At 39.5% G+C, this 13,659-nt stretch overlaps 1 long non-coding RNA gene across 1 annotated transcript in view; it reads right to left on the reverse strand.

Annotated features, from left to right (window-relative positions):
• Positions 1-10,125, reverse strand: part of LOC114807684 — a 56,058-nt gene extending 45,933 nt beyond the window's left edge. The window contains exon 1 of the long non-coding RNA XR_003755758.2: positions 9,984-10,125. This is a non-coding gene — a long non-coding RNA (uncharacterized LOC114807684). The remainder of the gene's footprint in view (positions 1-9,983) is intronic.
• Positions 10,126-13,659: the final 3,534 nt, after the last annotated feature.

Here is a 13,659-nt window from a genome sequence, read left to right on the forward strand (position 1 = left end):
AATTTCATACTTTCAGTAAAAGGGGTCTAGATGTGAGTTTTGGATAGCCATGTTCGCTGTGGTTTATTCTTTTAAAAACAAACTCACACACTGGTTAGTGTGTGGATAGCTTTCAGCTCTAGTAATGATGCCACTAGGGATATTGCTAAGGGAATTTCAAAGACGAAGTTCCCAGCAAACTAAACCTATGATTTTCCTGGGGACGTATCAATGTTTTTACAGATAATCCATCTCCCTCTCCTGGTTTTATTTTCTTACATTTAATTGGTTGAATCCAAGTAATTGGGACCAGAATCTTCGTTACGATCACTTATTGAAAATAGGGTCAATGATCTTTCACCTCGTCTTGCATTTTCCCTACAATCGTAAACTCAGGAGACGTTTTAAAATTATTAAACAGTGCACTGAAAGCCTTGTTTTTCTTACAACATTTGAATTCTTGCTGGCCTATAAATATAGAAAAAGGGTTTAATTTGGTTTGGTTTGTTTCACTGGGTCTTCTTTTATCTTCAAAACGCTTAGCCACTGTGTGAACGTTTATCCATATTCGGGAAGTCAAGGGTCACTGTTAGCCCTGGGGGTGGGTAGACAAACCTGTGCTGTTATTACGAGCAATTGTTTTCAGTAAAATGTGTCATCTTCATTGGTGTTGAATCTGGAGATCTCCTACTTCATTTTAAAAGGGAAGATAAAAGAGTAAACAGTGTAAATTTCCATCTTATTTCACTGTCATGGACTGTTGGATATATCTGATCCGGAATCCTCTTAATCATCTTATTCAACTATCATTAACCTTATATTGCCAGATCAGAAAAACAACAACAATCAGAAAATGGCACCTAGCAAATATGATGGCATATGCCTGATGCCCCAGTATTCCTCGCCGCCCCACTCTAGACCAATGACAAACACAAGGACAGTCACTGCTGCCCTCAGAAATGTTTGACCATATGGGAAGGCTGCATCTGTTTCTTTCAGGGAAAAACTAGAGACAACCACAAGTTTTCAAAAATTGTACTTCTCATCTTCGCCCACAAATGGATTCCCCTTTACAGTTGACACCACCACCATCCTCTCTGTGTCTCCTGCCAGTATACCCGGCATTATCCTCAACTTCTCTTTGAACCATAATCCGTCTCTCACCCAATCCTGTCAGTTTCCATGGTGACAGCACTTATAGAATCTGCTCCTTCCTTTCCATTTAAATGACATTCGTCTAGGCCTATATATCCCAGCTTGACAATATCAGCAGCTTCCACACTGATCTTCCAGCCACAATTTTCTCCCGTGCACCACCTTGCTAACAAATCATTTTGCCCATTCTTCCCATCTCCTCCAAAACCTCCAATGATAACCCACTTGTATCTGTATTAAACAGAAAGGTCTCACCATGAGTTTTCCGGCACTCAAATCAGCTCTCTACCTCATTCTTATCCAGTATCTGCACCAGTAACATGCCAGATCACTCTCTTTGGTCCCCTCAAGCCAACCAACGCTTTGCACCTCATTCTCATACCTCCAGTTGCTGAACTCTCTCTCACCAGTAACTTCCTCCCCTTTGACACCTGCAGACCACCGCTCCTCCCATCCCTTCTGAAATCACATCTCCTCTAGAGAACCTTTCTTGATGAATCCTTTTTCCCACCTCATACCCCTACTAGTGACACTTAATTCATGTAACCTAAATACTTCGGTTCTCTTGCCTCCTACTCGCTTGCTGCACCAACTGCATATCTTTATTCTCTACCATTTCCTCGTATCTGTAATAGAGGTAACTGTCCATCACCACTGCTAGACTTTAAGGGCCTTGAGGGCAGAGGTCATGGTTACGAATTTTAGGGTGATCTCCCAAAGGCTTGACAACACACCGCACTGGGGAGGTAGCATGTTCTGGTGGAAATAGCACAGGACTGGAAGTCATGAGTCCCCGGATTAAATTCCTGTTTAATCTTGGAAATTTGGGAGATCAGTTTTTTCATAGATTCTCAAGACAGAGATTATAGTTTATCTCAAAATTTTCTATTTGCTTCATATTCTAGCCTGAAACTTGATTAAAAATGATAAGATTTTTGATTGACTAAGCAGCAGTAAACAGAATCAATAACCTAGAGTCTTCAACAGTGTATTAATAGAATTTGAAGACAGACGGGCGTCAAGGATCACTTTAGATTAAAGGCGCACAAAGCTGTGAATGTGTCCCACCTGCTTAAGGACTGTGAGACCTGAAGCCAGAAGAAGCAGCCAACTTCTCACACGATTGGATCTTCAAGACTCTATTGGTCAGTCAATGACTGACTCTGAGCCTGTTGTGGGCAGGGATTGTCTCTCTTTGTTGCTAAATTGTAATTTCCAAGCACTTAGTACAGTGCTCTGTATAAAGTAAGTGCTCAATAAACACTTTTGAATGAATTAATTGTACTTACTGAGCACTTACTGTGTGCAAATCACTGTATTTAGTGCTTTGGGAGAGTATGATATAACAATCCAACCGACCCATTCCCTGACCAAACTGAGCTCGTAGTTTAGAGGGGAAGGGCAGTCCAATAAAGTAAAAATTGCGGTATTTGTTAAGCTCTATGTGCCAGGCACTGTTCTAAGCACGGGGGTACATACAAGATAATTGTGTTGTGCATGCTCCCTGTTCACGTGGGGCTCGCAGTCTTAATCTCCATTTTACAATGAGGCAACTGAGGCACAGAGAAGTGAAGTGACTTGCCCAAGGTCATACAGCAGACAAGTGGCAGAATGGGGATGAGAACCCATGACTTTCTGATTCCCAGGCCTGTGCTCTATCCACTAGGGCATGTTGCTCTCACAGTAGTGTTAGATTGAACAGAGGCCTCTCTCCCCTATTCCCCTCCCAAACAGGGCCAGTCCTTGAGGCATCAGGCTGGGGATCAGGATTGCGGTGGTGAGCAGCAAGTGGAAATTTCTTTGTGTCCTCCTCAGAAGCAGATACTCTGGGGCCCTGGCCCCACGATTACTGTAACTTTTACTTCTCAGTGGAGTCTTTGGAGTAACATGCTTTATTTGCATATTACAAGATGGATTTCCCTACCACGGCTAGCAATGGGACTTGAAAATCCGGAGATAATACAGGCTTTTCCATGATGACATCATCATTTTGTGAGTTTTCATTAGAAAATAAAACAATAAAAAACACCTTTTCTTTCTGGATAATCATTAAATGTTCATTCATTCATAGCACTGTGTCACAGCGAATCATGAATCTGAGAGGGTGATATACACAATTTGGAAAATATGAATAAAGTGTGAAGGCTAATTAGCTCTAGAAATGTGTGTTACTATCTCTATAAAAAAAAAAGTACCTATATGCTAGAAACTTTTTTGAGACAGAAAGATAGCTGACAGCATCTTAATGAGGTTACATGTTATTGCTTCATAATTTGAAAATAATCTTGCTGCAATCTTCATTACCACAAAATTAACTTCTCTTTTTTTACCTTTAATATCCTGTATGAGATTCAGTGATTTAAACATGAATCAACTTGAGTAAACTAAGAAAGCTAGAAGAGTAGATTTCATGGGACATAAGAAGAGATGACATTTAGTTCCTGGTGAGTTTTTCAGTTAAAACAAAATTCTGAAGTATTTTTCCCATTCAGTCAATTTGCTGCACAATTCTCAGTTCCAAGATGTAGCTAATATGATTCAGCACCCTTCATCAACTTCTAAAGCCATTCCACATTTTAAGAAAAAGTAATAAAAGCTGTCACTTCTGAAGTTAAAAAGAGTTCCCTTACAAGTGTTAAACATTTTCCCCAAAACTGAAACCCAGAAATGTTAGGAGACTTGCCCAAGGTCCCTCTGCATGCAAGTATGAGAGATGGGTTTAAGACCTGTACCTCAATTTTATCTTGCTGCCGACACCTCACCCGCATCCTGCCTCAGGTCTCAAACGCCCTACCTCCTTAAATCTGACAGACAGTTACTGTCCCCAGCTTCAAACCCTTACTTAAGGCATATCTCCTCCAAAAGGCTTTCCCAAACTAAACCCCACTTTTCCTCATCTCCCACTCCCTTCTCTGTCACCCTTTCTTTTCTCCCTTCATTCATCCCTCGTCCGACTCCCAAAGCACTTTTGTACATAGATGTAATTTATTTGTTATGTCTGTCTTCCCCTCTAGACTAAGTTTGTTGTGGGAAGTTAATGTGTCTGTTTATTGTTATATTGTACTTTCCCAAGCAGGTAGTACAGTGCTGTACACACAGTGAGCACTCGAATACAATGGAAAGAATGAATGAAAGACCCAGGGACTCTGACACCCAAGCTTGGACTCCATGCTACACCTCAAAACTCGTGTCTTCACATAAACCCAAGGCACTGTTGTATTTATGAAGCAGTTTACTTAAATCAGTAACTACCTATCTGTTTCCTTGTCTCCCAAATTTGACTGTGAACTCCTTAAAGGCAAGGATTCACGCCACTAAATACACAGGTCCTTAAACATTGGTGATTTAATTTTTTTCTCATATCTAAAGTACTTTATGCCTGTCTCTCCTTTTAGACTGTGAGCTCCTTGACAGCAAGAACCTGCCTTCTATCAATACAGTACTCACCTACATGCTTCTATATAGAAGGTGCTCAAAAATATTAAACATTATGAATTGTGGTACTTGAAAATCAGTGCTGCAAAGTTCCATGAATCATGACCTGACCTCTCTTTAATAGACAAATTCCAAAACCTGATTACTTTCATCCCATTATTTCCCCATCCCTTTCACCCCATTCATAATTTGTAGTGGTGGAACAACTGAAAAAAAATTCATTTTGGATAAATTGCATATTTATAGTCCTTAAAGTCCTTACTGATCACATTTTTTTTTCCAGATTCCTCTCAGACACTTCATTCTTTTTTCCCTGAGTCACTGCACCTCATTTCTAAAGTTGAGGTCATTCCAGCTTCCACAAAATAAATGAAAAGCTGCTCAATTTCTCAAGGACATTCATCAAATAAACTCACAGCAGAGCCTAGGAGAGATTACAATACACATGTCCTCTTGTCTCTCCAACTCTAATTTTCCTATATTTCTACTTCTTTTTTCCCTAGCTGATGAGATTTTTAACATGAGTATCACTTTCTACTGCTTAAATTAACTAAAGAAAGTAGGAGCAATGACCAACCAAAGCAACTAATTGCTCTTCAAATAGCTTCAGCTTCCATTAATAACTTTATACATGAATATTTTTCCTTCAGTAGAGCTGCATACTAATCAGACTAGTTAAAGGGGCATACCTAATTTCAGAAGTTGCCTTTTCATTTTGCACACAGAGCTTACAAGGAAATATTTGTTAGAGATTTCAGGTTTTCCTACTCTGCTCAAAGCTACATTTTCTGGTAAATGATGTCCATAAAGACTGCTTTAAAAGAAGAGCCCTTATTTGTAATCTTCAGTTCTATCATAGTTCCCCTGTTTTTAGCAGGTAAAAAACCATTTTGGACCATCACGTTGACTCCTGGCTTACAGTTACCATTACCAGTAAACCCTCAGAATAGACACCTGATCATTCCAGAATTTATACATATCAATTGTAGCAAAAATGTATGTCTTCAATACTCCCTCGGGTCTTATTATTATTGTTAATTTATTATTATTATTGTTTCTTTTAAGAGCTATGTGTCAAGCACTCTAAGCTCTGGGATAAAAACAAGTTAATCAGGTTGGACACGGTCCCTCTCTAAAATGGTCTAAGTAGGAGGCAGTGTAGATATTGACTCCCCATTTTTCAGACAGGGGAACCAAAGCCCAGAGCAGTCAAGAGACTTGCCCAGGTCACACAGCAGACAATTAATCAGAGGAGCCAGCCTCTGACTACCAAGCCTGTGCTCTATCCACGAGACCATGTCACCCAGCAGGCAAGTAGTGAAGTCAGGATTAGAACCCAGTGTCATCTGACTCTCAGACCCTGTTCTATCCACTAGGCCACGCTTCTTCTGGACAATGACCCAAACTCCTGGACTGGCAGGGAATGATCCAGAAACTTCCATCCAAGTGGGTACCTCATCGAAGGTTCAGAGAGTTAAAGGAGGCCATCTCTCTCTCCATCCATCCCAAACAAGCAGAAACAAGCAGATCTGCTCACACCAAACCCACTGAGTAGCACGGAGTCATTTTGGTTTTTTTGAAAAGCAGTGTGGCCTAACAGAAAGATCATAGGCCTAGGAGTCAGAGGAACTGGGTTCTAATTCTGACTCTACCAGTTGCCTGCTGTGTGACCTTGTCTGAGTGACTTATCTTTCCTAGGCCCCTCTTCCCCACCCGTAGCACAGGGCTTAAAATATCTGTTCTATTTCCTCCTTGGACTGTGAGTCAATCAGTTTCATGTGGGACAGGGGCTGATCTACCCCACAATTTAAACAGTATTTATCACACAGTAAACACTCGCTTAGTACAGTGCTCTGCACATAGTAAGCGCTCAATAAATACTATTGAATGAATGAATGAAATAACACAATTATTGTTATTAGTTTCAACTACTATAAGACCCCATTTTACTGTGGAAGTCCACATCTGTTTTTAGTCTTAGTATTAAACCCTTTTCTCATCAGTCGGGATAGCAGTTCTCCATGCCTGTCAATCGAGGTACTTAAAACTGAATCAATTTGGCCCACTGTGATAATTATAGTGGACAAATCCATTCACTTTTTATGTTTAATGTTAACTTCACTACAGCGCTGCCATATCTTAAACAGCAGGCCAGCTTACAACAGATGACTCTTAGTTCCTCTTCTGCCTTCCTTGATTTTTCTCTGGCCATTTATGCCCTTTGATATTCCTTCCTCATTTTTTTTTCTAGTTTCAGTGATACATGGAATGGTGAGGACAACAAAGAAGTCCCTTAGTTCAAGTGATTCCATGAGCATGACTTCTTCAACATCAGACCAACCATCAAAACCCAACCTGCTAAAAATGAACAATTTTAAGCTTTTCTAAATAAATTACTTCCTCTCCCCGCAACCCAAGCAATGCCTGTAACTCAGTATTAGAATTGCCAATGAATTTAGTGTTGCTAGCAGGGATTTTGCTTTCAATAAGTTGCATAAGTCATACACAACGGAGGGCAGTGCCAAGATAAAGGGTGTTTATGTTATTAAAGGGATTCTCAGCTCTCTACTGGCAAAGTATTTCCCCTGAGCTCAGGTTTTAGAACCACTTTCTTGGTACCTTCAGATTGAACATTACCCCTGTGACTTGCCCTTTCTGATACTTGTATTGCTGGGCAACTTTTATAATGGTACTCTGATTCCACAACCCTTGAGCCAAGAAGGGAAAGAGCAAGTGGAGAGGATTTCCTTAAGGGAAGATTTAGAGAAGCATAAAGGATTGGGGGGAAGGGGTGGTGATCTGTAAATACAACCATGCCAGGGAAGAAGTAGAGCATGGGCCTGGAGTCAGAAGGACCTGAGTTCTTTGTAACCTTGATAAGTCACCTCACTTCTCTGAGCTTCAGTTCCCTCATCTGTAAAATGGGGATTAAGGAGTATGAGCTCCAGGGGAGGAGGGACTGCGCCTAACCTAATTAATTGGTATCTAACTCAGTGCTTAAAACAGCGCTTGGCACATAGAAAGTGCTTGTAAAGTATCATAACTTGAGAGATTTGTTTGAATTCACACCAGTGGCGATGAGAAAGAACTCTGGAGCCTCTTGAGATCCACAATGTCTTGACACCAGAGTCATACACATGATGGGATTAACTTCATGCAGTAACATGAGTCTTGGGTATAACAGGAACATTCTACTCCCTGTTCCCAACCAATCAATAGTACTTACTGAGCACCTACTGGAAACATAGCACTGTACTGAACACTTGGTTGAGTAAAATAGAATTAAATGATAGGATTCTTGCCATGGACCAGCTTTTAATCTATGCAGGGAGGCAAATACTAGAACAAATTCCAGGTAGGGGGAAGTAATATATTATAACATAGGTATATAAATGTAACAGGGAATGCATGTGAATATCCAAATGATTAGGAGACGCAGAAGAGCTGAAAAAGGAATTGGGTGAAGGGAGTATAGACTATGGGAGAGAAATTCAACAGGGAAGGCCTCTTGGAAGAGATGTGCTTCCAAAAGGCTTTGAAGTTGAGGAGAACATCTGCTGGATGTGAAAAGCCAGGGAGCCCAGTGACAGATATAAAGTGAAGAGTAAATATCTTGACAAAGAAGGGGGGCAATCCATCAATATATCATGTCCTAACTATAGGCCCATAACTCTCATAAAGCAAAAGCAGTGTGCTCATGTGTGAGACACTGAAATTGTCCCTATAGAATTGGCGTGTAATTGACACAATAATAATTCTTTGGGGTTCTATGTTATAATCTGTTTCCAATGCTTCTTCATAGAGAGCAAAGTGCTTTTAAGAATGCTTAATTTAAATCCTATCTTGGTACCATGTTAATACAATGCTTAACAACTGACGAAAGATGCTCTGCTGAACGTGGATTAAAAACGTCTGTTCCTACGTTTCATATGGTCACAAAACCATTGTTATAAGCATACCATTGTTGCTGTTAATGAAGAAAAACATAATGCAGCGATACTTACTGAAGCAAAAATGAAATCTGCTCTTGGGAGATTTTTTTTACAATTATATAATTAAAAAATGCCAGCTTTGATTTAGCAAAATGTCTTTCCAAAAGCTAGCTCATACACTTAAAATATAAAATCTGAAAATAATTAAAGGTAACTGTTTATTATACTCCTATTTGGAACCTAATGTATAGATTTATACTATATACTATATTTATAAGAGTATAAAAGAACACTGGCCTGTGAGTCAGAGGACCTGAGTTCTAATTCAGCTCCAACACTTGATGGCTTTATAACCTTGGGCAAATCACTTTACCTCTCTGTGGATCAGGTGCCTTAATTGTCATGGAAATGTAATACCTGTTTTCCTTCCTTAAACTGTGAGCCTAAGTTGGGACATACTTTATCCAACCTAATTAACTTGTAATAATAATAAAGTCTTTTTAAGTGCTTACTATGTGCCAGCACCAGGGTGGATACAAGAAAATTGGATTTGACACAGACCCCGTCCCACGTGGGACTCACAGTCTCAATCCCCGAAATGACTTGCCTAAAATCATGTGGCAGAGAAGAGGTGGAGTCAGGATTAGAACTGATGACCTTCTGAGTCCTAGGCATGTGCTGCTTCTTGTATTTCATCTCAGCATTTGCAACACTGCTTGACACATAGCAAGCACTTACATAATAATAATGATAATAATGGCATTTGTTAAGCACTTACTATGTGCAAAGCACTGTTCTAAGGGCTGGAGAGGTTACAAGGTGATCAGGTTGTCCCACGTGGGGCTCACAGTCTTAATCCCCATTTTATAGATAGGGTAACTGAGGCACAGAGAAGTTAAGTGACTTGCCCAAGGTCACACAACCGACAAGTGGCAGAGCCAGAATTAGAACCCAAGACTTCTGACTCCAAAGCCCGGCTCTTTCCACTAAGCCACGCTGGGCTTCTGCCTTCGGGTGTATTTAAACACTCACTGGCCCCTAGGACTTAAATACCATAATGACAAATATAATAACAGTAATGATAAAAATAAATTTGGATATCTTGAAATGAAAATATTTCAAGCCTCGATGCAACCAAGCAGATGAGAGTTCTGCATCTAACTGCCTATGCTAAAACAGTGCAATGTACTAACAATTACTCTATCAACTATCTGTTCGCTGATAATTGATCAGTGAACTCCCAAAACAATATCATCAGTAGCTTGGGATTCTACTGCAATTGGGAAAGTGTGCTACCAGAGAAGTTTACTAATATTGTAAGATAACACTTTAATTAGGATATGGATTTTTTTAGACCTTGCGATTTTTTTAGACCTTATTCCTAGTTAAAATGTCAGATTAAACTTGACACAATGCTGGATTTGGTCTCCTGAATTTATAATGCTTTAGGTATTTAACAGACACTTCTTGCTCACACCTTACCTTCCCCTTTACATCAGCAGACCACAGACTTCCCCTTCTTCAAAGGCCTTCTGAATCACATCTCTTCTGGGAAGCCTCTCCTGATTAAATTTCTCATCTCTCCATACTCTTTCCTTGTCTTCGGGTTTATTTAAACACTCACTGCCCCCTAGGACATAAGCATATATTGTGACATTCTTTAGTTCCTCTTACTTGGAATTAAGTTTGGTGATTATTTCCCTCACTACACTGCCATTCCAATGAAAGCAGGAATCATATCAATTATATTCAACCAAGCCCTTAGTAGAGTGCTCTGCACAGATTAAGAACTTGATATGTACTATTGATTATAGCTGGATTTCCTTGAGAAAGTTTTAATCCAAACAAAATATGTACCACGTTTGTAAAAGTTCTGTTAGATATGTATTTTTTTCTTTTTCATATCTCAAAAAGCTTGTATTGTGTAAGCACTTCCTTCAGTTGAATCAAAAGACGATGAGCTCAAAAAAAGTCATTGATGTTTTCATGACATCTCTAATACATATTGATTGATACAGTCAATATACCTAAGCTATATATATATAATACATTATATTATTAATTAAATTAATATAATAATAATATTATATACACACACATACCTGAATTATATGAACACAAACAACAATTCAAGTGAGAGGATTTAGCACAGGGTATCAAATGGGAAGCCACAGATTCAAAATTCAAAGAAGCCACAGAAGTCACTAAGGGCATGGAGAAGTCAAGATTATGAGAAAACAACAAAAAAAAAAACCTAAGGGGTTAAGAGATTAGCTCCTTAGAAACTATTTCCCTTTATAGCTTTCTCCAAGTGTGGGTTTTGAAGATTTAAATAGTGCACAATGTATTTGTCATTTTTTTCTTGGAAACAACCTCAAGTGGTCGCCTATTGAAAACCAGCAAGGCAGAGTGGATTAGTAAATGATTACAAGAATATATTCTCTAGCTAGATCCCAGTATTTCAATACAATCATTCAAGACAGTTCATTTGTTAGAGTTATATACAAATGCAGTGAGATTGTATATTGAGATTGTGCAGAATTGGAAAGATTTACTTAGTTTTAATCAATGTTCATTTAAAACTCCAAAATGATTTTAAAGAGGGCCCTTTGAGATAAAGTCTTGCTTTCACTGAAAGCAAGGCAAACTTTTTCCAACATCACAGACTGGCAAGTGAATGGGAATCTGCATGTCCAAAACGGAACTTATCTTCCCATCCACACTCTGTCCTCCACTCCAACTTTCCTATACTGTAGACAGCACCACCATTCCCTCATCTCATGGGGGAGTGACCTTATTAAATGCTTACTATATGCAAATATATTACGGAGCTCTTAGGAGAGTACAGTAAAAGAGTTGGTAGACATGATCCAAGCCCTCGGGTTGCTCACAGTCCTGGGGTTAAAAGGCATTTTTAACAGCTCCAGCAACATCTTCTAAGCCAAGGATGTGGATTAAGGTAATTAAGGCCCACCACCCAGCTTGACAAACCCTATGTCTTACTCCCCAAGCACAGCCTGGGTGAAGTTGAACTGATGTGTGTTCCATAATGAATCAATTTACTTAGTCTCACAACACTTCGCATAGGGATTGAGCTGATTTAAGCCAAGATTGATGAATTGCTGGTGAAAACCCCAAGTACCTTCTTTTCCTGCTGGCTCCCATTTTGGACCTCAAGCACTATGAGAATAATAACAACCACAACAACAACAGCAGCATTTATCAAGTGCTTACCGTGCATCAAGCACCAGCAACATAATGTTGTAGTAGGTACCAGGCAAGCAGATCAGACACAATCCCTGTCCCACATGAAGTCCCAGGGTAGGGAGGGGAGGAGAACAGTTATCGCCATTTTACAGATGAGAAAACTGTGCCACAGTGAGGCTGAGTCACACTGCAATCAGTATTGAGACGACAGCACGGGTGTCCTGACTCCCAAACCTACGCCTTTGTCTCCCGGTCCAAACCCAGACGTTGTACACCTCCAGGAAAGAAATTTCACAAGGTGGTAGGTACACTATTTACAGGAAATCATTGTTTACAAATACAATCGAGAGCAGAGTCTGTTTTAAAGAAGACTAAAAACGCTTCCAATTGCACAAGTAGGAATTGTGTAATTCTACAGACAACAGGAAAAAAGTAGACTCTGACCTTCCCTCCAAAGACAAATCATCTCCTTCATGGACTGTAGTTGACGGTCAATCTTGTCTTCACCACACAATAGTGTATATTTCATTTAATTCACTCACCTCTCAACCCTTTCCCTGACCACAGCTCAGACTCAAGTCTTGCTCCTTCCTCTCCTCCAAATGTGTTTTCTTGCTCTTGAGGCTGCCTGCAGATGGGAGGGGTTGGAGAGAACTGATGAGAGATTGGACACGAGTGGTCTTGGGAAATTCCCCAATTAAGACGTAAAAGAAACCAAGTATGAGGGGAATGGGGAGGAGAAGGGAGAGGCAATAGGGCTTAATTGATTTATATTATCAATTCTTCTTTTCTTCCCTTTATACCATATATACTTACAGCTGTTAATTCCTTTTTTTAAAAAAAAAGATTAAGTGATTGAGGTAAGAATTTACCAATCTCAAGGGCTCCATGTTTTATCATAATACCCATCCCAGTTTTTAAGCAGAGATAGGTTTGAGAGCTTGGGTCAAGAAAGTTATTTTAGAGTGTATCAGCAGTTATAGTTCAGTGAACAGTAGCTCTATAAATTTAGTATAAGTGCCTCATACATTTATTTCTGAGGTAATCAGTATGTTTTTAATAAATAGCTCTTGTATTCTAGTTCTCCATGTTTTGTTTAGTTTCAATTGCCTGGATAAACATAAATTTCCATTTTCTTTAACTCATTTAGGATGGTACAACACCTAAAATACTATGATACATACTATTTTAACTTTGTGTGACTTGGGGAAGATTTTTATTTCCCAAATGAAAACTGATCAAACACACATGTATGTTGATATGCCTCAAAACACCTGAAGGGTTAAAAAAAAAAAGAAAGAAAGAAATAGAAAAAGCCAGCCAACTGAAAAGAGCATGGGGCTGGGAGTCAGAGGACCTGGATTCTACCCCCAGCCCCATTGCTTCTCTGCTATATGACTTTGGACAAGTCACCTAACTCCTCTGGGCCTCAGTTTCCTTATCTGTAAAATGGAGATTAAATGCTGTTCCCTCCTACTTCCACTGTATACTCCATGTGGGACAGGGAATGTGTACAACCTAATTATCTTTTCTCTCTCTCAAGCTTAGTTCAGAGCTTAAGTCAACACTTGAAGTACCATAATTTTCATTATTAAAAATGGATCTTGAAGGAAACTCAAGAGATTTAGTGAAACTTCTCCTAACTCCCTTATTATTGAAAACCCAATCGTCACTGAGGATTTCTCTAAACTTCTCTCCTTTCTGAGTTGCCTCCAAGCCTATTCTTCCACTGTCATTCTCCAGCTATGTGGGTTTGAAATGCCTCTGCTGCTTGACACAGTTATGCCTATCCAGAATTTTAAGAAGGCAATTCATTCAATCCCTTTCCCTTTCTCTGCTCTTCTTTCAGGTGCAGACACTATTGAACAGTAAAATGGGTGAATGGCAAAGGAAAAATCAAGAAAGCTCAATTCACTATAAATTAAAAGTAGTCTGAGTAACTGAAAATTGC

The sequence above is a fragment of the Ornithorhynchus anatinus genome, chromosome X3 (assembly GCF_004115215.2).
Source record: "Ornithorhynchus anatinus isolate Pmale09 chromosome X3, mOrnAna1.pri.v4, whole genome shotgun sequence".
Lineage (NCBI taxonomy): Eukaryota > Metazoa > Chordata > Mammalia > Monotremata > Ornithorhynchidae > Ornithorhynchus > Ornithorhynchus anatinus.